We start from the raw sequence: 14,851 nt of genomic DNA on the forward strand, positions 1-14,851 counted from the left end.
TCCTTCTGTTTCAGCCCCCAGAGACCAGGTTCTTGGAGGGTGATATCGAGGCCATTGGAATAACCTTTCGGGCGAGTTTTCCTGCATCTTCTCTTACCTTTGTAGGTCATGGTCTACGCTCTTCCCCTACACCGCCAGCTCTTGTCTGGATTTTACTCTCTTCTTCATCTCATGTCCTCTGGTTCTGTTCTATGAACCTGATGGTTCCAGAATTTCCTTACGACCCCCCACCAAGTCTCACTATTCTAGTTTCTGTTCATTAGATTAACCACTTCTATGTGAAATAATCTCTCTTTCTTTCCTCCTATCCCAAACTCTCCAGTCTTCACTAACACCGTTCCTGCTATTCTGACCTACCCTCATTCCTCACTCACCAAGCAACTAAGTATTTCTGCTATATGGTGTTGCTCACTTCCATAAACTTCCATATACTTCCACTCATGTCTCACTTCCTAATCAGACCACCTTTAGGTGGTCCTCGGTCCCTGGCACAGCACGAGACCCATGGTTGCTGTAAGACCTGCGAGGTCAGTGTGGCTTTTAAGGAGACCTGGAGCTAAACAGGCCAGGCTGTGAATCCGGATCCTCTGAGCATTCGCTGTGTGATCTTGGATGAATTATTTAACGTTTCTGAGCCTCATTTTTTCAGCTTTAAAATGGTTGTAATAGTAGCTATCATGTGGAATTGCTATGAGGATTAGAAACACTTGTGCAAAGTGCCTACTGAGACTGACCCTAGAAGTAAATGCTCAGCGTATTATAGCCGTTATTATAAGCATTACTGGTATTATCATAAAATGATTGTCATATCATCCGTGAGAACTTCAGGCCTCGCTCTGCTGGACTCAGCTGGTGATTGAGGGAGTTGAACTAGACCAGCGTTTTTCAAATACTTCAAAACAGTGTCATTTCTGCATCTTCTATACACTTTCACTTTTTTTCTTTAGTGTCATTTAAAATGAAAAAGAATTCAATATTGTGCTTAAAAAGAGATCCTATCACTGGGGCAAAATGATTCTCTCTTCAAACCACATCCTGACGATGGAACTCAGAGAACTAGGTGTCCTCTCCTGACCCCTCCAGATCTAATATGTGGCCCAATTCTGCGGCTTTCAGGGGAGAGAGACACTCACCTCTGTCTGCTTTTCCTGTCAAGAAATGATGCTAGACTTTGGTTGAGCAACCTCTTTTGCCTCTCCAAAATCTCTGTGCATAGAAACCATATTTCCATCATTTAAACACACGCGGGGACAAGGTCGTGTCTTTCTTCCTTCCTGTTATTTGCTGGACTGGTTCAGCCCTTCCACTAAAAGGAATGAGCACACGGTTAGATTGACAGACATCAGCTCTTGTAGCGTGTGCTGTGGACGGCACTGCTCCGTAAGTTCAAAGCTCCAGGAACCGCTGGCTCTAGAGGGTAGGAAAATTTACACATGGCAAATGCTATTGATTTCCCTTGTGCAGAGATTAATTTAGAAAAAAGAATCTGTTAGGAGTATGATGGTGATGTGCGATGATGGAGAAAGGAAGGGGGAGGAATCAATACCGGGAGCCACCATTAATGTACTGCCGTTGCTATCATTTTGACAGGTTTACAATCAAACGCCATTGATTTTTCATCAGCTTTTCCAGCTGGCCTCAGAAGGCGAGGTGTCTGGGCTTTGAAAAATAAAGGGTTTTTTAACAGACAGTTTTGTTGTAGCTTTTGCACCCAGGAAAGAGCACTTGGGACTTGCTGAGTCAGCCTTCAGTTTCTGTGAAATGAATGCGTGTGGCACCTTTGGCTGGATGGCTTGGGAGGAATTTATACGGAGGGAGGCATCTGTGAGGCTCTGAGGTAGACATCTTTGATGGGAGGAGGGATGTTGCTTGGAAAACAGGACATCTCAAAGCAGCAGTGGGAGAGCTGGGGAGAGGACTAGATGCTTAAGATGCACGCGAGGACTCTGAGCAGGGGTGGGAAGGTGGGCGGTGATAGTCACTGAGCACGTGGCAAGTGCTGAGCTTTCCGTGTGCTGTCTCCTTTAAAGCCTGTCATTTCCAGATTACAAAGGACTGACATCCACAGAGTTCGAATCACTTGCCCAGGTTCACACAACGGGGGAATGCAGCTGGGATTTGATCCCAGGGTGTATGAAATCCTATCTGTTTCTCTTTAGATGTTTCAGCTCATGCATGTTCGTTCTCAGTGATGGGAGCTGGATGCCAGGTACTCCAGTGTAAGGGACTTAGCCGAGTCAGAAAAGCCTTGGATACGGCCTTCATCCTGAGTGGCCCCTCACGGTCCCTCCTCACTCCTGGCCCTACCTATCTATACTTGTAGTTCCTGCTGCGGGTGGTGGGTACCTTGCTGGGGTAATGATGGTTCTTGATCTTGACCCCACATTTACACATAAAACCAATAATGACAGCAAAAGCCATGGATTTATTCAGTGTTTGTTTCTTCCAGGGACTGAAAGGAATTTTCTGACAGTTGGACATCTTTTTCCCTTGTGAACCGAAGTGTGAAATTTGAAAGAAATTGTTCTATTTAACCACCTTTTCCTTCTGGTGGCTTTTGTTTCTTTCCTTCTTTCCTTTTTTTTTTTTTTTTAGAATTCATAACTAAGTAGATTTTTAGTGCTCAAAAGTAATGAAGAGAACCCAGCTCTAGGCCCTTAGCATTAATAAAGCATTTCTGTGTCATCAGAGGAAAGAATGGACTTAGATTCAGGAGAAGGAATTTGCTGAGACCTACTCTTGCCTCTGATGCTAAATTACTGTGTGACTTAGGGTGAGTCGTTTCCCCCTAAGCATCATGTTTCTCATCTATACATGAAGGGTGGGAGCGCAGCCTCCTTCTCAATGTTGTTCAGAGAGCAGAGCAACAGAAGTTTGGGTTCTCCACTCCCACATGCAGTGAAATTATTGGAACTCCTCCATACCAACCAGAAAGATTTTTCCAGAAGAACATATTTTATATTTCTTTATTCTTCCAAATCTCAAATGGGAATATCAGGTAAAATGTTTTTAAGAAACCATATGAGCAGGATAAAAACAATCTGGGTCTACCTACCACATACCTGAGCAAAGACACTTGATATTTACCAACTAACTTTTTAAAATTGCCTGCTGGCAGAAAAGCAATGCAAGGAGCTAATGTTATAATTAGAAATTGTATTTGGTAGCATTTGTTTTTTCCATGAGGACTTGGAAAGACCTCATGGGTTGATTTGTGGAATATAAGGTGATCATGCGGGCAGAGTATGTAATTTATTGCTTGACATGTAATGGAAGCTCCTTGAGAGTCATTCCATTTGATTTTAAAGGCAGGTCATCTCTGTTTGGCTCTGCATTCCTCAGACAGAGAGTTCGAGAACCAAAGGATTCGCTGTGGCTTACGACCCTTTCCAGAATTGGCACTCCCTGATTCAAAGACTGCTTCCCTCCAGGCCAAGAAACCAAGACTCTTGGGGGCTGGAGTAGGGCTGGGAGGGCGGGTGGCCTTGAAGATGGGGATGGGCCATGCCAATTAGGCAACTGCCACAGGGTTACCCACGAAGGCCTTGACTCAGTCCTTTGGTTATGTCAAGGCAATTCTCCCTGACATTCCAAATTCTGTGCTGTCTGGTGGTTATAGACGGTGCCATCTGTCAGCTCTGTAGCTGGGCCCTAATCTATGTGAAATGAGGAAAAAAATAAAACAAGAACTTTGCATTGAAATAAACGTAGACAGATGTTGTTGGACAGGCATCTTGCTGGCACTGGAATGATAAAAAGTTGAAGATTTGCAGACTTCTCCGCCTCAAGGAGATAGAATCTAGTGGCTGATGCTCTGGTACAGCAGTCGCCAACTGGTGGTCCACGGACCACTGGTGGTCCATGAGGTCCGAAAGGTTGGTGACCACTGCTCTGGTGGATACACACATATACATCTAAGGCTGAACGGGGTAACTTCTGTGATGCAGGCACAACACACCAAGGCAAGGCATGTTCATATTGCTACAGAAGGAGCAGAGTTGTTTTTCCCAGGTGGAAGCCGTTAACTGCTTTTTTAAAAAAATTTTTGACTCCATCTTTTCTGTCCCTACATAGAGATATGGACAGATTTGTTGAGATAGAGACTCAGGGTGTTGTGGTGCCTGTGTACAATGAGCAGATTCTCCTACTGGCTGGACATGTGGCATCAGTGAGAAATAAATGTGTCACATTAAACCACGCACACTTTGGGGCTGCTTGTTACACAGTGTGCCCTAGAATATGCTGACTGATACAGTCAGAAAGCAATTGTTCTCTTCAGTTATTCTCAACCTTCTGTAACCTAGATCATACTCTCTTCATTCCTTTGAAATGCCTCACAGAAATGATACCAATAATCTCCTATTTTTCCAGACCCTGGAGAGTTTGTACAGATTGAGTCTACTTGAACACTCTATGGTACTTGATTCTATAAACCATGGAATTATTATTTTTTCCTTGGCCTCTATGACACCACACTATAAACATATTTTGAATACAAGAGTAGGGAATAAATCTTGAGATAATTCTCTTTTAATATAAAAATTATTTACAACAGCCTCTAACATTTTCTGAAACCAATAAATAGTTGTTACATAGCTATGTTGACTAAGTCAAATGGTTAGGAGTCAACTATCTCTGGTAATGGGTAGTAAGCCTTTTCGAAAGTCTCTTAAGAGGTTAAGTAAAAAAAAGTCTTAAAACTAAACCACATTGATAAAAATGCTCATCTTTATTTCTTAAATATATTAGATTCAGATAAGTATTTTATTTTCTAAACAGATAATAATGAATACAGACCATTTAAAGGTAATACAACAATTTATCTAATCACTATCATATGTATAACATCATTGATCATATTTATAACCTCAGTAGAATCACCAGTATTTTCACTCTATGAAAAAAGGATGAGAGAAGTAAAGAATGATTTTATCATTGTGAAAACTCCCCAAATATTGAGAAGCTGAGCCAGAAACAATTAGCCAGTCCCATAAAAGTGTCTCAGGTAAAATATGGCTGTTCCCTCAAATAGAACGAACACTGAATAAAGGACACAGGGATGTAATGGATTCAGTTTTGTATTTTGCAAGAGAATGCCCCGATTTTGTCAATTGTCCTTCCCTTTCAGAAACCGCATCCATTCTATTCCTGGTTGATTGTTCTGGTTTCACACTCACCAAGTTCTTCTAGTGCACAAGTATGTACAGACACTGGCCCGTGCAAATCCTAACCCTAATGAAAAACAGTATTTCAGACAAATACCCAACCAGTCTGCCTGCTGTTCAGTATCTGCACAAAAGAGACAGGAAGCCTGTTGACGACACAACACATTTTCATTTCTTTCTAATGCTTATTTTTAATTTGTGTTTTTGTGTACATTTTTAAACTGCCATTTACTTTTATATTTATTTAATGCTGGGTCTGCTCATTGAAGTTCCCAAGGACCTGTCCCTGCCTTGGAAAGACACGGCAGGTTTTGAGCATAAGGAACACCCCTGCTGCCTTCTCAACATTTACCAACTTGATTCTGAGCCTTCACATTTGACTCCTTCCATATTGTAGTCCTGCCTCCATTCCATCACCTCCACTGACCATTGATCTTATTGTTCATGCACTATTTCTACCTCCCTTTCACTCTTCCACAGGAGTCTTTACCTGCCTTTGTCTCTGTCTTCCCTCTTGCAATTCTGTCTCCTTTTGGTTCTGGTGGTGCCTTAAGAGCCCTCTGAGCCAGGCACACCTGTGTGTGCCCCAATAGCTGGCCAGGTGATGGGCAACATGAAACAGAATGAGAGCAGCAGGCAGAGGGAGTAACGGATGTCTCACAGGGACCGGAACCAACCTAGCAATCTTTAGCCTAAGACCAGGTATTTGAAAAATGGTTCCTGACTATTCAGAGTTAAAAGTTTCCTAAGGACCAAGCTCTATTTGTAAAGGGGGCAACTTGGACCATTGCTTTGCCAGAATTCCTGCAGCCAGAGCAGAAAACTGGAGGGAGGCAGCATTGAGGAAATCATGAGGGTTTTGCCTCTGCCTGGACTAATGGGGTCTTGGATCATCAATACTGCAGCTAGTGTCTGAACTTGCAAGTACAAGGAGTGTGTCCTTTTGTGTATTCCATCATATATATATATATATATACATATATATGTAACATGCAAAGTGTCCACTCGGGAGTTTGACCAACTGGGAGTTCGATCACTCACTATAATGTGTGCTGACCACCAAGGGTTGGCGTGGAAGACACTAGGGACCTACCCGTGCACAAATTTCATGCACTTGGCCTCTTGTATGTATATATGTGAACATTAAGTGCCTATGTATACATGTGTGTATGTGTGAATAGAGACATACATACTTCTACATGGGTGGGTACGGGTATATGCATGCTTGAGTGTGCAGATATGAGGATAGAGTACACACTTTGGGGAAAGTGTTGTGTATTCCAGGAGTCGGCACACAGTAAATATTTGTACAGTGAATGAATTATTCCATTTGTTCAATTCCATAAATATTTATGGAACCGTTTAATGATAATTAGGACCATAATAAGTAGTAATCATGTAAACAAGAGGAAACTTCCACTAGAATATTTGTGAAAAGAGGGGATTTCCCAGTATCTGCTCAGGATTGTCCGTGAGGCAGCTGCTACTTTGTGGACAGATAAATCCATCTTGCAGTTGTCACTTTGAACCTGTGCTCACTCTCAGCTGTTCAGGGACTGGAACTCTGGGCCATTGTTGTCTTTCCATGGTTGTTGTTATCACACTGGCCTCGTGTTGTGTAGGCCACCCCTACTGCCTGGGCCCATAATTTTATATAACTCCACTAATATAATTCGGTTGCATTGGCTAAGAATTTTTACTAAGGTTTGAGGGTAATGGAAGGGATTTACAGCATTGAGAGTAAGACTCTTAATATTAGATACTAAAAAGATGGTTTTCAGCAACCAAGGGGCAGAAATAAGCCGTGTCACTTACAGGGGTCCTGACATGACCAGATATCTGAGAGCCATAGGCACTTCCTTAATCCTTCAGAGTGTGGGTTTCAGTCTCCTGCTAAGAAAACCCACATCCACCTCCAGGGATCGGTCTCACCTAGATCCAGCCTCTCCCCACACCTTCGCAAACAGCAGCCACAGTTATGCACAACAGTCTCCGTTCCCTAAAGACCGAATTGTTCTCGCAAGACCAATGCATGTGGGGCATCTGAGAGCAGTTCAAGTAGGTGATGGACTCCCAAGGTGGCTCACATTTCACATCTCCCAGCCAGAAGGAAAACTAGCCCTGCCTTCATTCTTCCTGGGTCTCGGCTCCCATGTGGATAACCCTGGGCTGAACCCCTCCCCGCCAGGCCCCTCCACCCATGCATGTGCCCATGTCGCCTCCAGGGCAGATAAGCAGATAATAAATCTCGGAGACAATACAGACTAAATCAATACACGAGAACATTTTTCCACAGTGTATGCAGGCTGCCAGGATTTCTCCTGTGCCCAAGGGGGATGGTTTTTTATATTGGGAAACAACGTTCCTTCCCCTTCTCAATTTCTCCCTTTCCCATCATGCATTGTTCCATGGCAAGGGACCCACTCAGACATATGATATGGTGCCGGGGTCCTGCCCCAGCGGGTCCAGGGGTTCCCCAAAGGTGTAGACGGAGTCGGCGAAGAAGGAAGGGCACGGAGACAGCGTTCAGTTGATCAGCATGGCGAGGTTCCTCTTGTCAGGGTCTCCAGGTAGGTCCAGTCACCAGGTTCTAGTCAGGCTCTCCTGCCAATCTCCGCAGTCAGGTTCAGTCCAGGATCCCCTGCCATGCTCTCTCGCCGGGCTCCACCTCCAGGCTCCAAGGCCAGTCCCTGTCCAGGATCCTCCGGCATGCTCTCGCCAGCGAAGTTCTTCTGTCCCTAGAGAACGTTCTGTGTAGGTTCTGTGCCTAGGCTCTGTCTCTCTTGATCCTGTCTTCCAAGCCCTGTGTCCTTAGTTCTGTGTTCTGAGTTCTGAGTCTTTCTGTCTTGTTACAACTGTATTTATACCAGTTGATTCAATCCTATCAATCTCTATTACAAAGGTTAGGGCATTTCTTATCTCCATTCCAGGGAGAAAAGATTATGTAGCGTAAGCATGATTGTTCGTAGTTAAAGGGATTAATTACCCGCCTGGCACTTAGTTGAGGGGTTTTATTCCCTCCCTAACTTCAGGGGAAAATCCCTACCTGGGGATTCAACCTTTCTCGGAGAGGTGACCTTGGTTAAAACACAGCGCCAAGAAGGTGAGCAAACATATTAAGAACAGTATGCCATATATGCCAGGTCCCTTGAAACAGCAAGGATGGACCGGCTCCCGGCAATATGGGGCTCATAACTATGTCTTCCAGAGGGCTCTCATTGATCTCATCACCTCCAATTAGCCATGCAAAGACGAGGAGGCTGCTTTCAATTTACAGTTTCATCTTTTTCTTGGGCCAGACCAAGTTCTCAGTGCGACCTCCTCAGGGAGAGGTATGATGACATAGCTCCCCACCTTCAGAACTCCTTGGGGAGCAGTGGGGAGCAGAGACACTCTGCTCATTATGACAACAATGTCACCTTAGTTCATCTAATAGTGTATCATTTACAAAGAACATTTACCACCCTCTGCACCGGAGGTTTAACAAAGAACATCGTAAAATGACCAAGGGGTCTCCCCCACATGATCTCCTTGACTGGACCCCAGGGGCTCTAGGGCACTAGCAGCTCTCCCTCCAGGAGGGCATCGGAGGTTTATCGCAGGGTCTGGAGTGGGTCTTGGTGGGGAGATGTTTGGGAGGTCACAGTCTTTCCCAGCCTCTCCGAGGACAGGAGGACAGGCTCATGCTTTCTCATCGCGCCGGCTGTCCCTTTAGGGCAGCGGCTCTCAACCTGGGGGTCGCGAGCCCTTTGGGGGTCGAATGACCCTTTCACAGGGGTCGTCTAAGACCATGGGAAAACACATATGTAATTACATATTGTTTTTGCTTTAATTATGTTCAATTTGTAACAATGAAAATACATCCTGCATATCAGATATTTACATGACGATTCATAACAGTAGCACAATGACAGTGATGAAGTAGCAATGAGAATAATCTTATGGTTGGGCGTCACCACCACATGAGGAACTGTACTAAAGGGCCGCGGCGTCAGGAAGGTTGAGAACCGCTGCTTTAGGGGCAGTTTGACTTGACCTTCCAGCTGGGCATCTCCATCATCTCTAAGCCGTACGCTGTCAAGATGCTACGGGGAGGGGGAGGAGAACGTCTTCAGCTGAAGAACAGCCCCCTTTTCCCTCTGCCAGGGCTGGCTGGCTCTCCTTGGGCGCCACATGGACCCGGCAGGGAGCTGACAGCCGGGTTGACTGCTTCGCCAGTCGCCAGTTCGGTACATAGAGGGTGCGCTTCCACTTTCCAAAGAGGCTTTGCAGACATGCGAGTCACCCAGTCGCCGCGGGTGGGCTCCGCTGTGCGAGCCGGCATCTGTGATGGGAGCAGGGGCAGGTCAGACCCACGGCGAGCTGACCCGGGAAGGCGTTTATGAGGCGTATAAATCCTGCACCTTTATGTAGTTAATAAAAAAAGGCTCGTGTCTAAATTATGAGGATGTTCTCGAGCAGGAGGCCTGGGTTTCGGGAACCTTTCGGATCTGAGGATGTGTTAACTGCAAAATAATAACCCGACCGGCACTTCGTTGAGTGGGAAAGCAGTAAAAATGACAAGGGGCATTCAGAGACGCTTTCATTGTAGCCATTCATCACCCGAAACTTTAATGCAGCCGGGATTTACGGAAAGAATAACACACGCCTGTATATTAAGGCCGGAGTCAGCGGTGAGCGTTCTTGGAAACCCGCTATCCGCTTGCCTGTGCTCCTCCAGGAATTCAGCAGGTTCCTGGCGCTGCGCTGGGGGCCGTGACTTCAGACCATTCCCTGTTGCGGGTGATGACGGCGATGTCCCCTTCACTTTCTTCCTCGCACAGCTGATGGGTTGGCCATAAAGCTGAATCCTGGTTGTGAGGGATTTGCCCAGGCGGAGGGAAGCTCCAGCTGAGTGGCCTGGAGAGGAAACCATCCAAACCATCCATCGGAGGCCTTTCTGCGGGTGGAGCCGGTCTCTGAATGCCACTGCCACGCCACTCAGCTAAGGAATTAGTCCAGAGGAGGCCAGCGGGGCGGGCCCAGCGTAGCGTCTGTCCTCCACCCTGTGGGAGATGGGGTTTGTCAGAGTGGTTAAGTGGGGCGGCGACAGATTTGGATTTTAATATTAGATAAACCCGAGGACTGTGACAGGTAAGGCCTCCCATTTGGTCGGCTGCCTCTTTTGTTGGCGTTTCTTCGGCTGTGCAGCAGCCTTTTCGTTTGATATAGTCCCATTCATGTATTTTTGCCTTTACTTCCCTTGCCTTTGGGGTCAAGTTCATAACATGTTCTCTACGACCTCTGGTAGCATAGCAGCCCACACCTGGAAGCTATATGATCGTATTAACCAATGTCACCCCAATACATTAAATATAAAAATAAATACGTTAAAAAGGGGAAAGACCTAACGTAGAGGGTAGTTGAAACACTGGAGGATGAATGAAGGTTTGGCTAGGCACTGGCGAGCTCCTTCTTAGCGTTAAGCTAACGAGAGAAGCGGGTGCGAATTTTAAACAGGAGTCCCAGAGGGGCTACAGCTAGTAAGGGGACCCATTGGGGGAAAGCCGGAAGTGAGAGGGACTCCATTTTTTGACCATCGGAGGTTCATTTCAGTTTGGAATCAACTATGATGTTATCTTCCTATCAGAAAGCGTGTGATTTACCACTGTGCTCTCCATGCACGCACATGTGCGCGCGCACACACACACATGGCAGAACACCCTCAGGGCCTCTCTGAAGTAACAGTGCCTAGCATTTCAAAGATCATTTTTAAATAAATGTCCTTGATGACAAGTCTCCATTAAGTAAGAACTTGAAACAATTACAGCTAGACACAAAATTATTTCTCTTGTGATTCACTGCCTTTTAAAGGAAAATGATATTTTCAGTGTAGGTTGTGTGGGACTGGAATGGTGTGGAGCACACAGGTCGCCCGTAGGATCTGAACAATGAAAGGGGAGAACTTTTTTTTTCCCTTCTGGTTAAGAGTTTTCAATGTAATTTAGGAGTATTGTTAATATTAGGATCTCAATATAATATCAGTTAGCTGGAAGCCTCCACGCCAGACCTATGAAACAATGGAATTGAGTTCATTAATGAACAGTCTTTTAAAAAATAACACCATTGTTATAATAAAAATGTCTATAATGCTTAAAAATAACATGCTTGTAATGCTAATCTCAAGATATAGCCCTGGGTGATTTCACTGGCAATCAGTCCCATAGTACTTTGCTGAGTAGTTTACTAGTTACCTTGGCATGACCAAGTGACCCAACTCCAGTTCTACAACAGCCAATGGTCAATAGAACCAGTTGCTGAAGGGCCTATTACCCAAACACGTAGTTAACCATCCCCGCCAAAAAAAACCAAACTTTTCATTCACTTAGAAAGCTTATGGCACCTATTTGTGTTTCACTGAGGCTGGCGTTTTTTATATTATGTTTTGTCAATTTTGAATTGCAGAGTAATGTACAACATGAATGTCAAGGGTTATGATGAATGTGTGGATTCTGTCCCCAAGTACATTTTAAATCCAGTCTTTTCTCTTTCCTACTTTCCTCAGTCCGTGGATTTACTTTCTTGAGTAGGAGAAAAAGGATGGATTTGCACTGAGTGCACCAGGATTTTGTACTGGGGAAGGATTTGGCACAAGTGCCTTTGCACACTCACCTTGCGATGCATGTATCACTCAGACACACATATGTCCATGCCCAAAAGACACAAAGGCTCATCTTTATTCTTAGGGAGTCTATGCGAGTTATTCATTGTACAGCGTATTGCAACTCTGTGTTTCTCATCTCAAATGATGCCCACTTACCAAGGTAGGACACTAACATGCTGTGTCTCCATCACCGTTCCTATTGGTACTGTATGATTTCTGTATCATCTATTCCTTATACAAGGTCTACAGTGTCATCATATACATTTGCCCGCCTGACTAAGCAAGTCAGGTCTGTGTGGATATGGACTTGAGTGTGTATGAGGTGTGTGAGTGTACTGATTTGCTGGATGTGTGATATGTGCAGATAAATGAGTGAAATATTCCACATCTTGGTGCACTACCTAAGTACCAAGTACCATCCCTTTTCTCTCAATCATGAAAACAAGCCAGTGAATCAACCAAATAGAAATGGCAGTAATCTGGATTGAAAATACACTGCATGAAAGAAACCCATCCTTTATGTATATTCAACATCCATGAGCTGCCCGACAGGCGAAATTCAAAATATAAAAAATTGCAGCCCTGACCGGTGTGGCTCAGTGGATAGAGCATCGGCCTGCGGACTGAAAGGTCCCGGGTTCGGTTCCGGTCAAGGGCACATGCCTGGGTTGCAGGCTCACACCCCAGTAGGGGCCATGCAGGAGGCAGCCGATCAATGATTCTCTCTGATCATTGATGTTTCTATCCCTCCCTCTCCCTTCCTCTGTGAAATCAATAAAAATATATTTTAAAAAAAAATTGCAAACCACAAGAATCCTTAACAGTAGCTATTGTTAAAGGAAACAGAATGGGTATACATTTTATAGTCATTGGGAAATAGAAACCTTTTTCTTTAGTGAATCAATAATAATTCAACAAACTTGTCATTTGATGAATCAGCGAGACAATGATTATTGGTGAATTAGTTGGCTTGGAGATTGTGCTGGGTGATCACTATAAGCAGTGTCACAGTGGTCTTGCTGGTAACAATTTAGTTGTATGTTTACTAGTTGTTTATATACACTGGTAGGTAATACTACTTGAAAGCATTTGTGGATAGCATGGATTGGAAATTTCCAAATATGCTTTGTGCAGGAAGAAGGACTAAAAAGCTAAAAGGAGAAAGAGATCCCATTTACACTGGGAAAGCAAAACTTTCCCAGAATATTCCCAGTGACTTCTGCTGATGTCTCATTGGCCAGAATTGTGTCACATGGTCAATCTTAGCTGCAAGAGAGTCTGGGAAATGTAATTTTTACCTTAATCCATTGCTCCATCAAACATAACTGGAGTTCTGATCAGAAGGAGGAAAGAAGACTTAGATATTGGAAAAGCAGCAGTACCTAATTGCCAGAATGAAAGTTTTTCGTTCTCATTGTCTTTTCTGCTTACATTTTAATTCATTACTTTGCTGGGTTTTTTTTTTTCCCCAGTTCCCCCAATTATGGTTTAATTAGAACTGTAGCTTTTCTGAGTAGGAGGGCTAGCGATCATCTAATTCCACCTCTTTATTTCATTGCTGAGAGAACTGAGGCTCAAAACTGCGCTCACTTGCTCAAGGTCACACAATGAGTCACAGAGGCCTCAAGTAGAGCTCAGTCCAGTGGTTCCCCTCAAGGCAATGCTGCCTCCGAGATGAGGAAAAAAAAAAAAAACAGTCCAAGAGGCACGTTTTCCCGTTTGTTTTTCCTAAGTGAAAACCCCCGTCACCAACGCCTTTAAATTTTAAATGATTTGCATTTGCAGAATTCAATTTCTAGCCAGCCAAGCATAATTGCAACACATTGCCAGTTTTTCCTATTAAGCTTTCGACACACTTTGTTATAGGATCTTGCAGCTGACAGAATGGGAATGGGAGTTCAGGGGTCTTCTCTTCACTCACTAATCAAGAAGATTAGAAGTTAGCATATGCAGATGAGAATAAACTCCCAGAATAGCACCCAAGACCATTCCCAGAAAAATACCCCACACACTATTCGCAGCCTCCTGCCATTGTTTTTGAAGAACTTTCAAAGATCCCTGCAGGAAGGGCTGTGACCCCGCGGGAAGACTCCCTCATGAAATGAGTGACCCCCTGCAGGTCACTTTCTTGCTATGGGTCCCCTTTTCCTGCAGCCAGGAGCGGTGGCTTGAGAATTAGCATCTCAGCTCTGGTTGCACATTAGAATCACTGAGGGCGTTTCAAATGATCAGTGTCTATGCTCCCGCTCCAGCCCCCCCCCAACCCCCAGGCCCTCACCATCCCATTGTCTGTGTCCATGAGCCATGCATACACGCATACAAGAGCCTTGGTTGATTACCTCCCAGCCACCCACCCTCCCCCACCTTCCCTTTGAGATTCCGCCCTCTGTTCCATCGCCAACTCTTTTGATTTTAATAATTTTCAGTGCAGGGCACAGGCATTGGCAGTTTTGAGAAGCTCTCTAGGCGATGCTATTATTTAGCCAGAGTTGCAGCCCATGTGGCTGTAATGAGCGCTCCTTTTGCTACTCAGAGCGTGGCCCACCGACCTGCCGCATCGCACACCCTGGGACCTGAGCAGAAAGGTGAGCTTCAGGTCCCACTGCCTCAGAGTCTGCAAGAACCTCACATGGTTGATTCGTGCACCACAGAGTGTGAGAAGCGCCTCTGAGGGATTCTGTGTATTGGTTTTGAGTGAGGGATCCTTGCCACCCCCACCCCACCCCCCCCGGCCAATCACTTCCCCAGGTTGATAATCCCCTGGGAAATTCTTAAGCACAGGAAGTATGAGAACCATCTTTGCTGGGAAATGTCCTCTGTCACCATGAAGAATGAATCTAAGTCTCAGGATGACTGCTTTGTGTCCCTTCCCCAGGCAAAGGCCCAGAAACTCGGTGTGTTGCACAGTTACCGGAGCAGCTGATAAGAAAGGGCACATCCCCAATGCCACACTAGGCCGGGAGACAGACTCTCCGTGGAGTGGCCTGGCAATCTTTATTTTTAAATAACTGGGTCGATCCCCTGATACTCTTGGGGACTGTTG

This window comes from Myotis daubentonii, chromosome 12 (genome assembly GCF_963259705.1).
Source record: "Myotis daubentonii chromosome 12, mMyoDau2.1, whole genome shotgun sequence".
NCBI classification, from domain to species: Eukaryota; Metazoa; Chordata; class Mammalia; order Chiroptera; family Vespertilionidae; genus Myotis; species Myotis daubentonii.